Source organism: Galeopterus variegatus, unplaced genomic scaffold (assembly GCF_000696425.1).
Source record: "Galeopterus variegatus unplaced genomic scaffold, G_variegatus-3.0.2 Scaffold4, whole genome shotgun sequence".
NCBI lineage: Eukaryota > Metazoa > Chordata > Mammalia > Dermoptera > Cynocephalidae > Galeopterus > Galeopterus variegatus.
The window spans coordinates 331737-347556 of NW_007726115.1; positions in this window are offsets into that span (position 1 = coordinate 331737).

A 15820-nucleotide genomic window follows, 5' to 3' on the forward strand; every position below is an offset into this window, starting at 1 on the left:
GACCAAAGACGTCTATGACAAACTGAGAAAAACATTTGCAGTTTTATATGACAAGAGTTTAATATCCCCAATAATGGGGTGTTATATGGCTAAGAAAAAGAGCAACACCAGAATAAACTGCACAATAGGAGGTTCATATAAAAGAAACACAAATGACCAACAAGCCTAGGGAAAAGTGTTCAAGCTACATGTTCAAAATTGAACACATGACTTCTCCTAGAAGTGGTCCTCTTTCAGAGTTCCCTGGAACTCTGCATTCTTCCTTGCCCCCAGTAACCAGTTTTTCACCCAGTCCTGTCTTTGTAAGGGTTTTCAAATCTATTTTCTTTTTAGCTTCACTGACACTGCCTCGGTCCAAGCCAGCACCATCTTCTCCTAGACACTGCATTAGCCTCTGGCAGAGGCTACCCATGTCCACGATGGCCCCCCTCAAACGTTTTCCAAACCCGAAGCCAGAGTGATTTTTTTTCAAAACATAAATCTTATCATGTGATCCTCTTGCTTAAAATATTTCAATGATTTCTTATTGTTCCCGACATAAAGATCAAAATCTTTAAGCAAGTATCACCAGTGGAATATATGAATGTACTCGTGTAGCACTTTTCTCAAAATGAACTTAACATGAACTACAAAGCCCTGGGTGATGAGGCGCCTCCTTCCTTCCCTGCTCCATCACAGCACTGTGCAGCCCTCAGTTGGCTGCACGCCATTCACGCCGCGTTCTTTCTGTTCCTAGAACACGCACAGTGCCTTTGCACTTGCTGTTTCTTCTTCCTGGAATTCTCTCTACTCCTCCTCTAACCCTCATCTCTGATCCCTTGATTAGTGAATTTCTACATCACTTAGTTGTGACTCTTTTAGGGAAGATTTCCCTGACTTCTTAAGATCTCAAGTAAATTATCATCATGTCAATCTCTGTTTATATACCCATTGCACTGATTCACCGTCATAGCACTTAACACAGTGGTAAATTTACATCTTTTTGTGATCCTTTGATTAATGTTTCTCCCACTAGAGTGTAAACTCCCTGAGATAAGGACCAACACTGTTTTTACTTGCCATTATATAAGAAATATTTTTGGATAAATAAATAAATGATGTATGAGTATCACTCAATAATAAAAAAAATCAAAAAAACACAATAACAAATATTTTCCCCTTTCAGATTGTCAAAGATTAACAAAACTGATAACCACCTTTCTTTCTGGAAAGCAGTTTGTATGTGTATACATATGTGTGTGTGTATAAACATACATACAATTCCACTTTTAGTAAATACCCAAAGCAAATCAACAGAGAAACACTCAAAGATTTCATTGTTCATATCATGGTACATTTATACAACTCAAGGCTATCCAATTAAAGCAATGCTAATCTCTCTGTTAACATAGAAAAATCTCCCTAATGTTTTAAGTGAGAAAGTCGTATACAAATGGAATGTATAGGATGATGACATTTTGGTAAAAACATGTGTGTGTTCCTCTCTCTATGATGTATAGATGCATAGAAAAAGTGTGAAAGGAGAATAACAAAATGTTAATGATGGTCATCTTTGGGTGGTCAGATTATGAATTATTTTTCACTTCCATACAATTTAATCATCTGAAATATAACATCCATGTTTTACATTGATAATCAGAAAAATACATATTTTTAATATGAAAAATAACATTTAAAATGTTGTAGTTTTTATTTTTATGAAATCTATATTAAATGTTTTGGGTTCCGTACAACTCTATAGAACTTTATTTGGAAAGGAAATTCAGAGGTAACCTGCCTCCTAACACAGAATAAAGCATTCATCCCTGGCAGCTGGGAATGCAGTCTTCAGACATACAGACTGAGAAGTCCCTACTTTTTTGTAAAGGACTCATTTTTTTGGCAACTCAAATTGTTAGAATGTTCTTCTTTTTATTGGATCAAAATCTATCTCCATATAATCTGTTATTCATCACATTATTAATGCCTAGTATAATGCCTGGAGCATAGCAGGAAATTAAATACTTCCTGAATGAATTATGAGTTCTTTAAGATAATTATAATTTCCCCTACAGGTTTATTTTGTGATTCAATGAAACTCCTCAACTCCCTAAATTTTCTTAATTCATTGGGGTTTCCAGATCAAAACACATTCAGTTCTTCCTACTGTGATTTTCCTTAGTCATTAATGCACCTTTTAAAAGATCCACAGTACTCCAGATATGAGCTGATTAGTAAGAGAAAATACAGGCTATTAGACTATTTTAAAAATAATATTGCCTAAATTTGCATTACCTTTTAAAGTAAACATGCCATATTGTAAGCACATATTAAGTATGGTAAGTTAAACTCACTCAGAAGTCATCTTCCATAGAAACTATTTTCAAGTAAAACCTCCCCATTATGACCTGATATAACTGATTTTAAAAAATTTTAATTGACTTTATTGAGGTAAAATTTTCATACAATAAATTTCACCAATGTATTTGTAGAATGAGTTTTGACAAGTATATATAGTCAGGTACCCATGACCACAATCAATATATAGAATAGATCAGTCACTGAAAAAGTTCCCTCATGCTCCTAGACAGACAATCCCCTTTCCCCACTTTGGGCCTTTCTCCTAGCATCATTTGCTGAAAACACAGTCTTTTTCCCCGTGAATGACCTTGGCAACTTTGTCAAATATCAATTGATTATATTTGTGTTGGTCTATGTGATAGTTAATTTTATTTGTCAACTTGACTGGTCTAAGAAATGCCCAGATAGCTGGTACAATGTTATGTCTGTGATGGTATTTCCAGAAGAGATTAACATTTAAATCAGCAGACTGAGTAAAGAAGATCTGCCCCCACCAGTGTGGGTGGGCATCATCCAATCTACTGAGGGCCTGGTAGAACAAAAAGACAGAGAAAGGATGAATTCTCTCTCATCTATCTTTTCCTGCCCTTGGACATTGGAGCTCCTGGTTCTTGAGCCTTTGAACTCTGGGACTTACACCAGTGCCCCCCGGTCTTGCTCCCCTGATTCTCAGGCCTCCAGGATTGGACTGGGAGTTACACTATCAGCTCCCCTGGTTCTCAGGCCTTCAGACTTGAACCAAATTATACCACTGGCTTTCCTGGTTCTTTAGCTTGCAGATGGCAGATCATGGGACTTCTTGGTCTCCATAATCATGTGAACCAATTTCCATAATAAGTCTGTGTGTGTATGTACATGTGTGTGTGTACATACAGATATATTATGGGAATATAATATATATATGCACGCTCATGTACATATGTATATATGCACACGTGAGTGTGTGTGTGTGAAGATGAGGGGCCTTCAAAAAGTTCATGGAAAGATTCATAACATCTTTTAATTTCATTTTTCCATGAACATTTTGAAGTACTCTTGAATATATATCTCCTATTGATTCTGTTTCTCTGGAGAACCCTGACCTAATACCGTATATTTCTGGACTCTCTAGTATGTTTTATTGATCTCTTTGGTTATTCTTATGCCAATACTACACTGTCTTGATTACTGTAGCTTTATAGTACTTCCTGAAATTAGGTAGGTAGTGTAAGTCCTTTAACTGTGTCCTTCCATCAGAGTTATTTTTAGCTGTTCAGCGCCCTTTAAATTTCCATATAAATTTCATCAATTTTAAATCAGTTTGTCCATTTCGATTAAAAAAATCCTCCTGTAATTTTGTTTGGGGTTGTATTGAATCTGTAGATAATTTTCTGGAAAGTTAATATCTTCAAAATGTTGAGTCTTCTGATGCATGAACGTATTATATTTCTCCATTCATTTTGGTCTTTAATTTCTCTCAGCAATGTTCTGTGATTTTTAGTGTGTGGATCTTGTATATAACTTATTAAATATATCTGTAAGCATTTCAAATTTTTTGATGTTTCTGTAAATTGCAGTTTTTTAACTTCAATTTCCAATTTTGTGTTGCTAGTATATAGCAATACAATTGATTTTTGTACATTGACCCTGTATCCTACAAATCTGTAACGTTTGTTTATTAATTGTATTGAGTTTATTGTAGATTTCTTACAGTTTTCTATAGATATTTATGTCAACCTCAATTAAAGATTGCAATTTACTCGTTCCTTTCACCTACATGCCATTTACTGATTTATTTTACATAACTAAACTAAATGAGACCTCCGGTGCAATGTTGAAGAGAAATGATGGGAACCGACATTCTTGCCTTTTTCATCTTAAGGGGAATATGTTTCATCTTTCACCATTGAGTATGATGTTAGTGAAAGTTTTTTGGTAGATGGCCTTTATTAAGTTTCCTTCTGTTCCTAATATTCTTAGAATTTTTCTCATAAATGGGCATTATCTTTTTTCCAATGCTTTTTTCTGTACCTATTGCAATGATCATAGGATTTTTAAAAATCTTTAAATATGAAGAATTACATTGATTGATTTTCAAATGTTAAAACAATTTTGTGTTATTGGGATAAACTCCACTTGGTCGTGATATATTATCCTTTTTATATGCTGCTAAAGTCAATCTACTAATATTTCAAGGATTTTTCTGCCTATACGCATAAGAGATTTTGTTCTGTAGTTTTCTCTTATAATATCTTCTCTGGATTTGGTATTAGGGTAATGCTGACTTCATAAAATGAGTTGATAAGCGTTCCTTTCTCTTTTTTCCCTTTGAGAAAAGCGTTTGGTTTAATTCACCATTATATCCATTTGGGTCTTGTCTTTTTTTGTGTGTGTGGAAATGTTTTTAACAATAAATATGATTTTTAAAATAAATATAGGGCTATTCAGATTATTTATTCTTTGGTAACTTATGCTTTAAATAAGTTTCATCTAAATTAATTTATATACCTTATAAGTTGACTTTTTGTAACACCTTTATTGAGATTCAATTCACATACTAGATAATTTATCCATTTAAAGTGTAAAATCTAGTGATTTTTTAGTATATTCACAGAGTTATATAATCATCACTACTATCAATCTTATAACCTTTTCATCACTTCAGAAAGAAACTTCTGTTTTAGGGGTTTCCTGTATGTTTTAGCAGTCAGCATGCATTTCCCACAATCCCCCAGCCCCACTAATTTTTTGTCTATATAGATTTTCCTTTTCTGGAAATTTCTTCTGAAGGAATCATAAAATATGTGGTCTTTTGTGACTGACTTCTTTCACTTAGCATAACGTTTTCAAGGTTCTCTCCTGTTGGGGCACGTCTCAGTACCTCACTTCTTTCTAGGGCAAAATGGTATTTCATTATAAGGTAATACCACATTTTATTTATCCATCATCCATCATGGACATTTCAGTTTTGGGCCATTTTCAGCTGTTTTGTATAATGCTGCTACAAACATTAGTGCACAGGTTTTTGTATAGACACGTTTTCGTTTCTTTTAGGTATATACCTAGGTGTACAATGGCTGGGTCATAGGGTAGCTCTATGTTTAATCTTTTGAGGAACTGCCAGACTGTTTTTTAAAGCGACTGTACCATTTTACATTTCCACCATCAATGTATGAGGGTTCCAGTTTCTCCACCTGCTCATCAGCATTTGTTTTCTGTCTTTTTTTTTTTTTTCCTTTTTGTCTTTTTTCGTGACCGGCAACGGATTGCAACCCTCAGTGTAGTGCCCGTACCAGACCGGGACCGGCTACGGGATCACAACCCTCGGTGTCGCTCCTGCACCTCGCTCAGCCAGTGAGCGGCCAGTCTGTATGTGGGATCCGAACCCTCGGCGGGAGCACCACCGCACTCCCAAGCAGCGCACTGTAGCAGTGCGCCACCGGGCCGGCCCCTATTTTCTGTCTTTTTGATTGTAGCCATCCTAGTGGTATAGACTGGTATCTCATCGTGGTTTTGATTTGCATTTCTCTAATGACCAAACATGTTGCTCAGTTCTTCATGTGCTTACTGGCCTTAGTATATCTTCTTTGGAGAAATGTCTATTCAAAGATTTTGCCCATTTTTAATTTGAATATTTGTCTGCTTATCATTGAGTTGTAAGAGTTCTTTATATATTCTAGATTCAAGTCCCTTGTCAAAATATGTTGCAAATATTTTCTACATTCTGTGGATTGTCTTTCACTTTCTTGGGTGTTATAAATATAATGCTTTGTATCATAAATATAAGGCTTTTTATTTCTCTCTGGTATTATGTCCAGTCGATTTGAACTGAGAGTTTATTTTAAATAAATTTTGTCATTCAATGTATTTGTTCTTCTTAAGCTTTCTGTCAACCATAAATTTGTTAATAAGACATGTATCTTCATATAATTTACTGAATAAAATAAAAACAAGGCAAAGCTTTGTGGCATGCCATAAACATGTTCCTCCAGATTGATGTCAAATAGTATTCAAACAAATAATGAATTCTGTTATAGCAACACAAATGGACTAACACACTATCTTAAGAAAACTCTTTACACATTCAATTCTGGATGTGTAGAAAAAAATGATTAAAAGTTCCTTAAACTCGATCTATTTTTCTTGTGAGTCACGTAAAAATAGTCAAAACGAACTATTATAAAGTCCTTATAAGAAGTTAAACCAACTGTGATTTACTGAACATTTTTCTTTTCATCCCATACATTAAAGAAAGTATCTTTGAAATCTTGGATAAAGTGCTGTTAAACTGATTGAAAGGTTAAAAGAAAGTATACAGGGCCGGCCCGGTGGCGCACTGCTACAGTGCGCCGCTTGGGAGCGCGGTGGCGCTCCCGCCAAGGGTTCGGATCCCACATACGGACCGGTTCCCGCTCACTGGCTGAGCGAGGTGTGGGAGCAACACCGAGGGTTGCGATCCCGTTGCCGGTCCTGGTCCGGTACGGGCACGACACTGAGGGTTGCGATCCGTTGCTGGACACAAAAAAAGACAAAAAAAAAGGGAAAAAAAAAGAAAGTATACACTACTTCAGTAGTAAACCGTGAAGTGCAACCTTCTGCAAAGATGCAGTGCTGCTGAGGTCATTAATTTACTGTTTAAGCTGGTGAATACTGCTGTTCTTGCCACTTGAGAGCCAGATGGGGCTGGAAACCCCAGCTTTTGCAGTGTGTAGTGGCCGGGAGCTGCCACCCCACTGCAAGCCTACACAGGCAAAGGAGTTCTTACTGGCCACGCATCAGATACCAGCTAGAGCTGGCAGGCTCCTTCCTCGCCAGCTGTGGCAATTGGCAATGCCTTTTTCATGCATGCATGCCTAACATTGATTGTCTTTAAGCTTGCAGTGGTATAGTCCCGCAATTCTTTCTCAGTTCTTTCTCCAGTGACCTCTCCCCAGTTTTGTCCTTACACACCATCTTCTCACCTGTCTGGTCACAGGCTCTGTGCTTATGAATTCTGTCCGAATCTCCAATGGTGATCTGGGTATGCCCCCAGGAAATTCCTGGGTCTTGTCCTCCAGGGATCCTATTAAAGAGGCTGTTTCCACCTCCCCAATACAGTATCCCACCTTTAGAAGGTTGCTTGTACCTTAGGCTCCCTTTCTCTGCTGCTCTGTGTTAGGCAGTGAATCTGCTGCTCTCTGTTAGGCAATGAATCAGTGTATTAGGCTTTGGAATCAAGCTGTGTAGGACAGGCTTGAAACTACAGTTTATGTTCAACTCCATGGGGAGCTGAGGAAAGTAGAGCAGGTGTGCTCTGTGCATGGGGCCTGTTTATAGACTCCTGCTGGCCCAGCTTGGGAGGAGAAGTAACAGCCTCAGAGAGACTTATGCTAAGAATATGTGATTTGAACATGAAAGGAGGACAACTTCGTTACTAGTCAGGGAAACAAGGACATCAAATGCCTCAGTTCCTGTATTTTACTAAACTTTGCCTTTCTACATAGGATAAGGCTAATAGTAACTAATCCCTGCTCTCTGAGGGAGTCTTGGGAGTAAATGAGTTCATCAGAACTTTCCAGGCCCAAGTCCAGCTGCCTGCCCGCTTTCAAAAACAAGCCACTCAAAAGTCAAATGCAGATGAAAGTGGAAGTCAGGTGTTATTCAGGAATACCGGTGACCTGAGGAGAGATGTTGGGCTAGCTCATCTCTCTGGTAAACCTAAAGGAGAGTGGCCAGGCTAACTCCATCTCAAAGACTCAGGTTTACTGAGGGGTTTTTAAGAGGAGTTGAGGGAATGGAACTTGGGAAGTGGAAAGCAGGAGTGAGCGGGACATGAGCTGCAGGGGCTTCGTGCAAGCAGCCAGGTGCAAGGTCTCACCAAGGCTCCTTCTGGTTTCTGTTCCCGTCCTTGCTGTTATCTCAGGGTCCTTCTGGAGGGTGGAATCAGCACAGCTTTATTGATGTTCCCCAGGGTCTGGATAGTATGTGTGAATCTGCAGCTCCAGGATGACTGGAAAACAGCTTTACATTTCTGTAAATAATGTCATCTTGCCCCATAACCAAGGTTTGAAATACGATATAACCATAGGAAAAGAGAGAACTCACAGAAATGCTTGCCAAGAAACAAAACTGTGTCCTTTGAAAACCCTTTAGAGCCCATGCTGTTTTAGGTCCCAACATGGCATCAGTCCTGCTCACTCCAACAAACTGAAGTCCCTCTTCTATGAAAAAACTTTGAGAAGAGAGACCAGTGGGAAGCTAGACTTAATATACTTATTTCACACAGCTATTATGAAGATTAAATGAAACAATATACAGAAAATACTTAGTAGAACTGAGTGCCTAATAAACATTAGTTCAATTCTATTTTTGCCTCTCAAATGCCAAAAATACGAATGAAAACTTCAAAAAGTTCATTGAAAAATATAATTAAAACACAATACAAACCTTTCCGTGAACTTTCGGAAGCACCTGTGCATACATGAAATGGTCCCGTTGCCCTTTTCTTTAGTATACACTTCTTTGTTCATGTTTGAGGAAGACTCTGAGCAAAACTCTAAGTGCACAATGCTGCTGAGACACATAATTCAACATTACAGGTGGCAACAGTTTCCCATTTACCCCTGTCTTTGGGTGTTTGGGGTCAGGAGGAGATAGTGGGTGGGGAGTGGTGATGTTTGCCTTTTCAGAGTTTTGAGCTTGTGAAATGGGGATGCTAGACGTGGGCTGCCAGGTAAATCAGAGATTTACTAATCTCTTAGAGTAGGAGGGCGATGGACTCTCCAAACAGAGGGGACCGTATGAGCCATCTTTTAAAATAGTTCTTTTCCCATGAATGTAGCTTATATGTGTTCTAGGTTGAATAGTGTCCTTCCCAAATTCGTGTCCACCAGAACCTTTGAATGAGACCTTATTAGGAAATACCAATGTCTTTGCCAATGTAATTACCTCAAATGAAGTCATACTGGTGGGCCCTAAATCCAATGACTGGTGTCTTTATAGGAGAAAGGAGGGGAGATTTGGAGACACACTGACACATACGCAGGGGAGAAGGCCATGTGACGATGGAGACAGAGACTGGAGTGATGCTGCCACAAGCCGAGGGATGTCAAGGACTGCCGGCAGCCACCAGAAGCCAGAAAGAGGCAAAGAAGGATTCTTCCAGGGCTGGCCCGTGGCTCACTCAGGAGAGTGCGGTGCTGATAACACCAAGGCCACGTGTTCAGATCCCTATATAGGGAGGGCTGGTTAGCTCACTTGGGAGAGCGTGGAGCTGACAACAGCAAGTCAAGGGTTAAGATCCCCTTACCGGTCATCTTTAAATAAAAAAAGAAAAAAGAAAAAAAAGAAGGATTCTTCCCATAGGCTTCAGATGGCCCTGCTGACACCTTGATTTTGAACTTGAAGCCTCCAGAACTGTGAAAGATTACATTTCTGTTATTTTAAGGCACCCAATTTGTGACGCTTTGTTACAGCAGCCCTAGGAAACTAATGTACACACTTAGAAAGGGACTTGGATGTACCTTTGTATCTTTGGATAGAAATAATTCCCGGTTCTCTTTCCGACTTTTCCTCTCAGCAACTTCTCCCATTCCTAAGTTTCTAGAAAAGCCACTTTGCCTGGTTCCTCATGACAGGGTGACCAACTTGTTCCAGTTTTAGCACCAAAAGAGTCCTGGGAATCCTTTCAGTTCCAGGCAAACGGGAATGTTTGGTCTCTCTACCTGAAAGGCCCTTCCTTATTACAAAGCATATGGCTCCCTCCAGGTAGAAACTCTTCCTACAAGTGCTGTAGGTCCTGGGGGACAGGGGACAAGATGAATTCCATCAGGAGAAGTCCTATTCCTTCTCCACAAGAATCACATGGTGTTCTTGGCAAACGTACATCCATCCTACTGATAGTGATCACACAGCCGGTTTGCCCATGGTATTTCCTATTGTTCCAGCATGTCATTTGAAAGATAAATTTTATCCACCCTATCCCCCTACACCTTACTACAGAAACATGTACTGCAGACACAGAGCCTGGAAAGTTGTAATTATAATAAGCACCCAGGTGATTCTTATTATTAGCAAGGCATAGGGTTAGCCAGAATCTACTATATCAGTATTTGACTTGTCAGAGCCGAGGAATGATTTGTCCAAAAGCAGAAGACATTCACTTGCCTAAACAGGAACAGTGTGGATGTGATGAGACTCCAGCTTTAGTGAGGGCTTGAATTCACTGTCCATAGTAGGATTTATTCTACTACAGCAGGATTTATTATGATGATCGTGCAAATCTGCAGAGCTTATATCCACCCTCACACCTTGTTCTCCTTCTAACAATCCCTTTCATCTCAAAACAGATTCCCACAGTGTGAATACAGTCGAAACTATGTCATTAACCCTGCCATAAGCCTCATCCCTTAAATAATTCACCTTCTGTTGTGCCTTAATGCTGAAGATGCTATGAACTTTTCAATGGAGTCATACTCCAGTATAATATTAGCTTTAGGAAATCTTTAGATTCGGAAACAGATTGTTCTGTTGTGTATGACCAGTTCACGTTATAATTTGTGCCTGAATCATGAATAAGAATGTCTTCTTAGCAGCATTTTGAAATAAAAGAGGCATATATAGGGATTTTAAATCATTTTTATCTCATACGTTTGTGAGCTGTTCTCCTGTCATTTATAATCAGTGGCCAGAGCAGATGGCAAAAGCTAAGCATTAGATAATATAATCACAAAACACCCTCTCCCCTCAATAAAGCAGAAATGTTATAAATTGGAGACTTCATTTACTGAAGGATTTTTTACTTCACTGAAGTACGTTGCAAGGAATTATGACATTACATAAAAAGATATTTCCACATCAAGAAGTTCAAAAGATTAATATGCTACTGAAATGTAAGTTAAAGGAATTCATAAATGTTTCAGGAAACATTATGGTAGAATTATTAGTATAATTTGAGAAAGGCAGGCTCTGCAAAAAGTGAGATTCATTACAATGCCAAAATGATTTTTCAAAGGTCTGACATATTTGGAGAGAATTTTCATGTCAAGTCAAATCATTATGAAACTTAAAAATTACTTGAAGGAATGCCTGGAATTTTATGCTAATAAGAAGTTAACTTTAGAGGACTACTTTTCTCTATTAAAATGTTTTGTTTTATAACTTTCTTCCAAGCTCTCAAGGTATGTAAGCATGATAAAATTCTTATAAGAAAGAAGCTGAGGTAAGAGAAACTTATTGTAAATACTTATTCAAAGTTCCATTTACTCATTCATTTATTCATTTAATGACCATTAATTGAGCATCTGTCAGGCACTAGGCATTTTCTGGGTGTGCAGTACTGGAGGACACAAAGTCTTTCTGTCTTCACGGAACCATCTCCAAAGGGGAGAGACACTCAGTCAACAAGCAACGAATAAACAAAGTAATTTCAGACTGCACAAGAAAGGGTAACTGAGCAGGCCCAGATTGCTCAAACCCCACCTTCCAAAGAAAGGCTTGTTGGCCCGGCCCTGTGGCTCACTCGGGAGAGTGCGGCGCTAGTAGCACCGAGGCCGCGGGTTCGGATCCTATATAGGGATGGCTGGTGCGTTCACTGGCTGAGCGTGGTGTGGACCACACCCTGCCAAGGGTTGAGATCCCCTTACCGGTCAGAAAAACATAAACAAAAAACAAACAAACAAAGGCTTGTTTTCATGATGACTAGCTCTTGACCAGCTCCCAGGAGCTGAGTCCCTGGAATATCCTGCCTGATATGAATGTTTGTGTGTGCCTAAGGCTTTGGGCCATGCTTGTATCAGTTTGACCTGTAGGGGGCACTGGAGACCGAGTAGCTAAAGTCAGTCATGTGAGCGCTGCAAGCCTTTAGCCCTGACCTCAGTAAAAACCCTGAACACCACAGTCTGGATGAGCTTCCCTGGTTGATGATATTTCGCATGTGTTGTCACACATTGCTACTAGAATTAAGTGCATATCTGTGTGCTCCACTGAGAGGGCCCTGGAGACATGTGCCTGGTTTCTCCTGGACTTTGCCCATGCACCTTTTCCAGTTGCTGATTTGGATCTGTATCCCTTCACTGCAGTAAACCACAACTGTGAGCCTAACAGCTTTTTTTCCTTCTAGAGAATCAATGAGTCTGAATGTGGTCTTGGAGACCCTTGACATACAGACTTTTAAATGAAATAAACGGGGTGATGTATCACAGCAACTGAGATAGTTGGGGGTAGTGGTAGGTGGTGGGGTGGGGGGCAGTGGAAGGGAATGAATCGAAGACTGAGTTATGAGTGCAATGAGCTTAGGAAACTGCATTCCAGTCAGAGGGGACAGCAACTTCAAAGGCTCTGGGACAGTGAAGTGCTCGTGTGTTAGAGGAACAGTAAAGAGGCCAGAAGGGAGGCTGGTGAGGGAGGGGCAATGTGGCACCAGAGGGGGTTGGCAAGATTAGTAAGGGCCAAATGATCTGGCTTGTGGGACTCAGAAAAGGAATTTAGATTTTATTGTAAGCAATTGAGTCTTGCCTGTGTGAGGTTATGCCCAGTTCTGCTTCTGGTTTTTTTTTTCAATTTTTAGTAATTAATTATTTATTTTTATTTTGGCTACATTCCTAAACTTGAGGCATGTGAAGTCATTTTTATAAAGGGGCCTACAGTCAGACTGTAGAGGAATGTAAAACTTATAAAAAAACAATCAGCAAATAACACTGAAAAGTGGCGGGTCCTCGGGTGTTGAATATGATACAGAGAAGGGAGAGGTTACTCCTCCAGATTTTCTGCACTGATAAGTTTAAGGCTGTGCAGAATCTTAGTTTTAAATTATTAAGAAATACAAATGCCCAACACACATATGTTCCACCTCACTCAAAATGAGCTGAAAATCAAATCAAGGAGTTACCATATTTTTCACCTATCAGACTGGCAAAAATGAAACATTTATAAAACATTATATTGGCAAACACTTGTCAGAACTCTCATGCACTTTTGATGAAAATGAAATGGGTATCACCTTTTTGGCGGTCAATTTGTTAATGTCAATCAGTTTTAAATGCATGTCATCTTTAACCCAAGATTTCCAAGAGATTTATCCCAAGGAAATACTTGTAGAAGTACACAGAGGATGTTTGTGGTGGCATTGCCTATAACAGAAAAAAGTTGGGAATAACCTAAAAATCCATCAACAGGGGAATGATTAACTATGATTATCTTATATCGTGGAATTCTGGTGCATGAGAAAAAGAGAATGAGGTAGCACAGTGTCTGCCAAAATTTAAAAAATCATTAAGTCCCCAAAGCGCAGCTTTACATGCCATATCACAGCATTTGTGTGTTTGTGTATGACTATCTCTGGAAGGAATCATGTAACTTACATTTTTTTCCTTTTACAAATTAGTAAATTCATTGTAGAATATCCAGAAAATATAGATAAACTAAGAAGCGAAAATAAAAACTGTCTGTAATTTACCACCCATAAATAACCATTGTTAACATATATACTTTAAAAAGTTGGTGGAAAAATAGAATAAAAAGGTAATACAAATCTTTCCATGAACTTTTTGAAGTACTCTTATATATTCTATATCCTTCCAGTACTTTCTCAGACATATAAAGATCATGATTTCAATTAAAAATGAAAACCAAAAACTTTCCCAGACAAAATTGAACGATATAATTAAGTAATGGTGGCAGAACAGACTTCCTGAAAGGGAAGGGGCAGGTAGGTTAACATTGCCCTCGTGGAGCTGAGCAGAGGAGAGGATGAGAGAGGTATGCAGGGCATAAGCAGGCATGGGGTTCTGAGCCTCTCAGATGACGTTTCTCTTGGGTGCAGTGGGTTCCAAAGGGCATAGCGGGGGGGTTCCCACTATGTCCACAGGGGAAACAGGTGCTCAGTCCTCAAAGGTGGGTCTCTGAGATGGGTGTCACAAAGCTTTTCAGACCCAGGACATTGGAGGCCCCTGGCTTTAGGAGTCCTTACCTTGGTGTCCCCTGACTTTGCTCTCCCCAAAGGGCAAGACGTCCTTAGGACCAAAGGGACATGACCACCCAGTGTCTTTATCAGCCCTCTTGGGACCATACGCTGAGTACGCCTGTCTCACAAATTCCCTGCTTATTCATCACCAGCCTGGCTCCATCCCCTCAAGGTCCAAATGCTGTGCTGGTGCATGACCCCAAGTCCCACGTGGTAGCCAAGGGGCGGCTATTTGCAGGGGATTTGCACAGAGTGTAGCATGTGGACCGGGGTGTGCACGCTGGGATGTAGGAGGTCTGGCAGTACGGAAAGGAGTCAGAGGTGGGGAAAGGTGGGGAGGGGTTGGGAGTTAAGCTTCTGTGATTTCTCTCAATCAGAACCTGACCTTCCAGGTTGTTAGGAAGGTCTATTTATTTGTCAAGACAGAAGCATAGAACATATTTTATTTCCAAGTTTGTTGTCTTCACTTAAAATGTCTTAATATTTAGGAATATGGTATTTGATCTTTATTCCTATTCTCATCCCAGTCTCTACAAGTCTTCAGGGATGAGTCTGTCATACTTGTGTTTTTCATCAACAATTTTACTGTATATTGACTGTATATAAACATGTAAGATAAAGAGGTAAATGTATTCATTTATCTAGGAATCATCTCCCTACATGCTTGCTCTGATTTTCTTGATACCTCAGGAGAAAGTGTTTTTCAAGCTGAGATGATCTGGATAATTGATTTCACTTTACATTCTTTTTTTTAAAAATTTCATAGCTCTCAGTTAGTTCAACTCCTGCATCTTACAGATGAGGAAAATTAATTTCAGAGAGACTTAGTGTCTTCTACAAAGTCATATAATTAGTTGCAAAATCAAGACCAAAACTCTAGTCATTCCCAATCTTACTTTTACTCCATAATGTGGGCTCAGACATAAATTGAGAAGGGCAAAGTCTGGTCTGTTGCTCTGGGACTCTAGGACAGGGCTCAACATGGTGCACAGTCTGCATTTAAGGGGGTTGTGTCAACTAGACATAGAGGGACTCTTACATTCGTTCTGCCATCACCTTCTCCCCTTTCTCCTCCTGTCTTGTCTGTGCTGTGTAGTCTCTCTGCTTTCCTTCTTCTTACCCCTTGGTTTCCAGTTCTCCTCTATCCACAGAGATGTCCTGGAATGTCAGTGGTGATGAGAGTGAGCTGAGTGCTGGGGTGTTTTCTCAGAAGACGTCTCGCCTGGACCCATTCTGGTCCTGAGGCACCATGGGTAGCTGTTGGGATCTCAGACCTTCCAAATATTCTGGCTATAAAAGTTCAATGAGCAGTGTGCTGGCAACCCAACTGGGCCACATCCCGAATAAGTGGTCCAATGATGAGTTAAACTGTTCCTCTCTCTGGAATCAACTTTTTGGTACATTTATTGATCTATATCCTGCCCTTCCTTTAAGATACACGCTGGTCCTTTCTTCTCTATGACTGTTCCCCTGCTGTGGTGGCCTAGAATGGCCCCCCATAGCCCTCATCCTTGTATAATCCTCCCTTTTGAGTGCGGGTGGAATCTCTGGATATGGTGA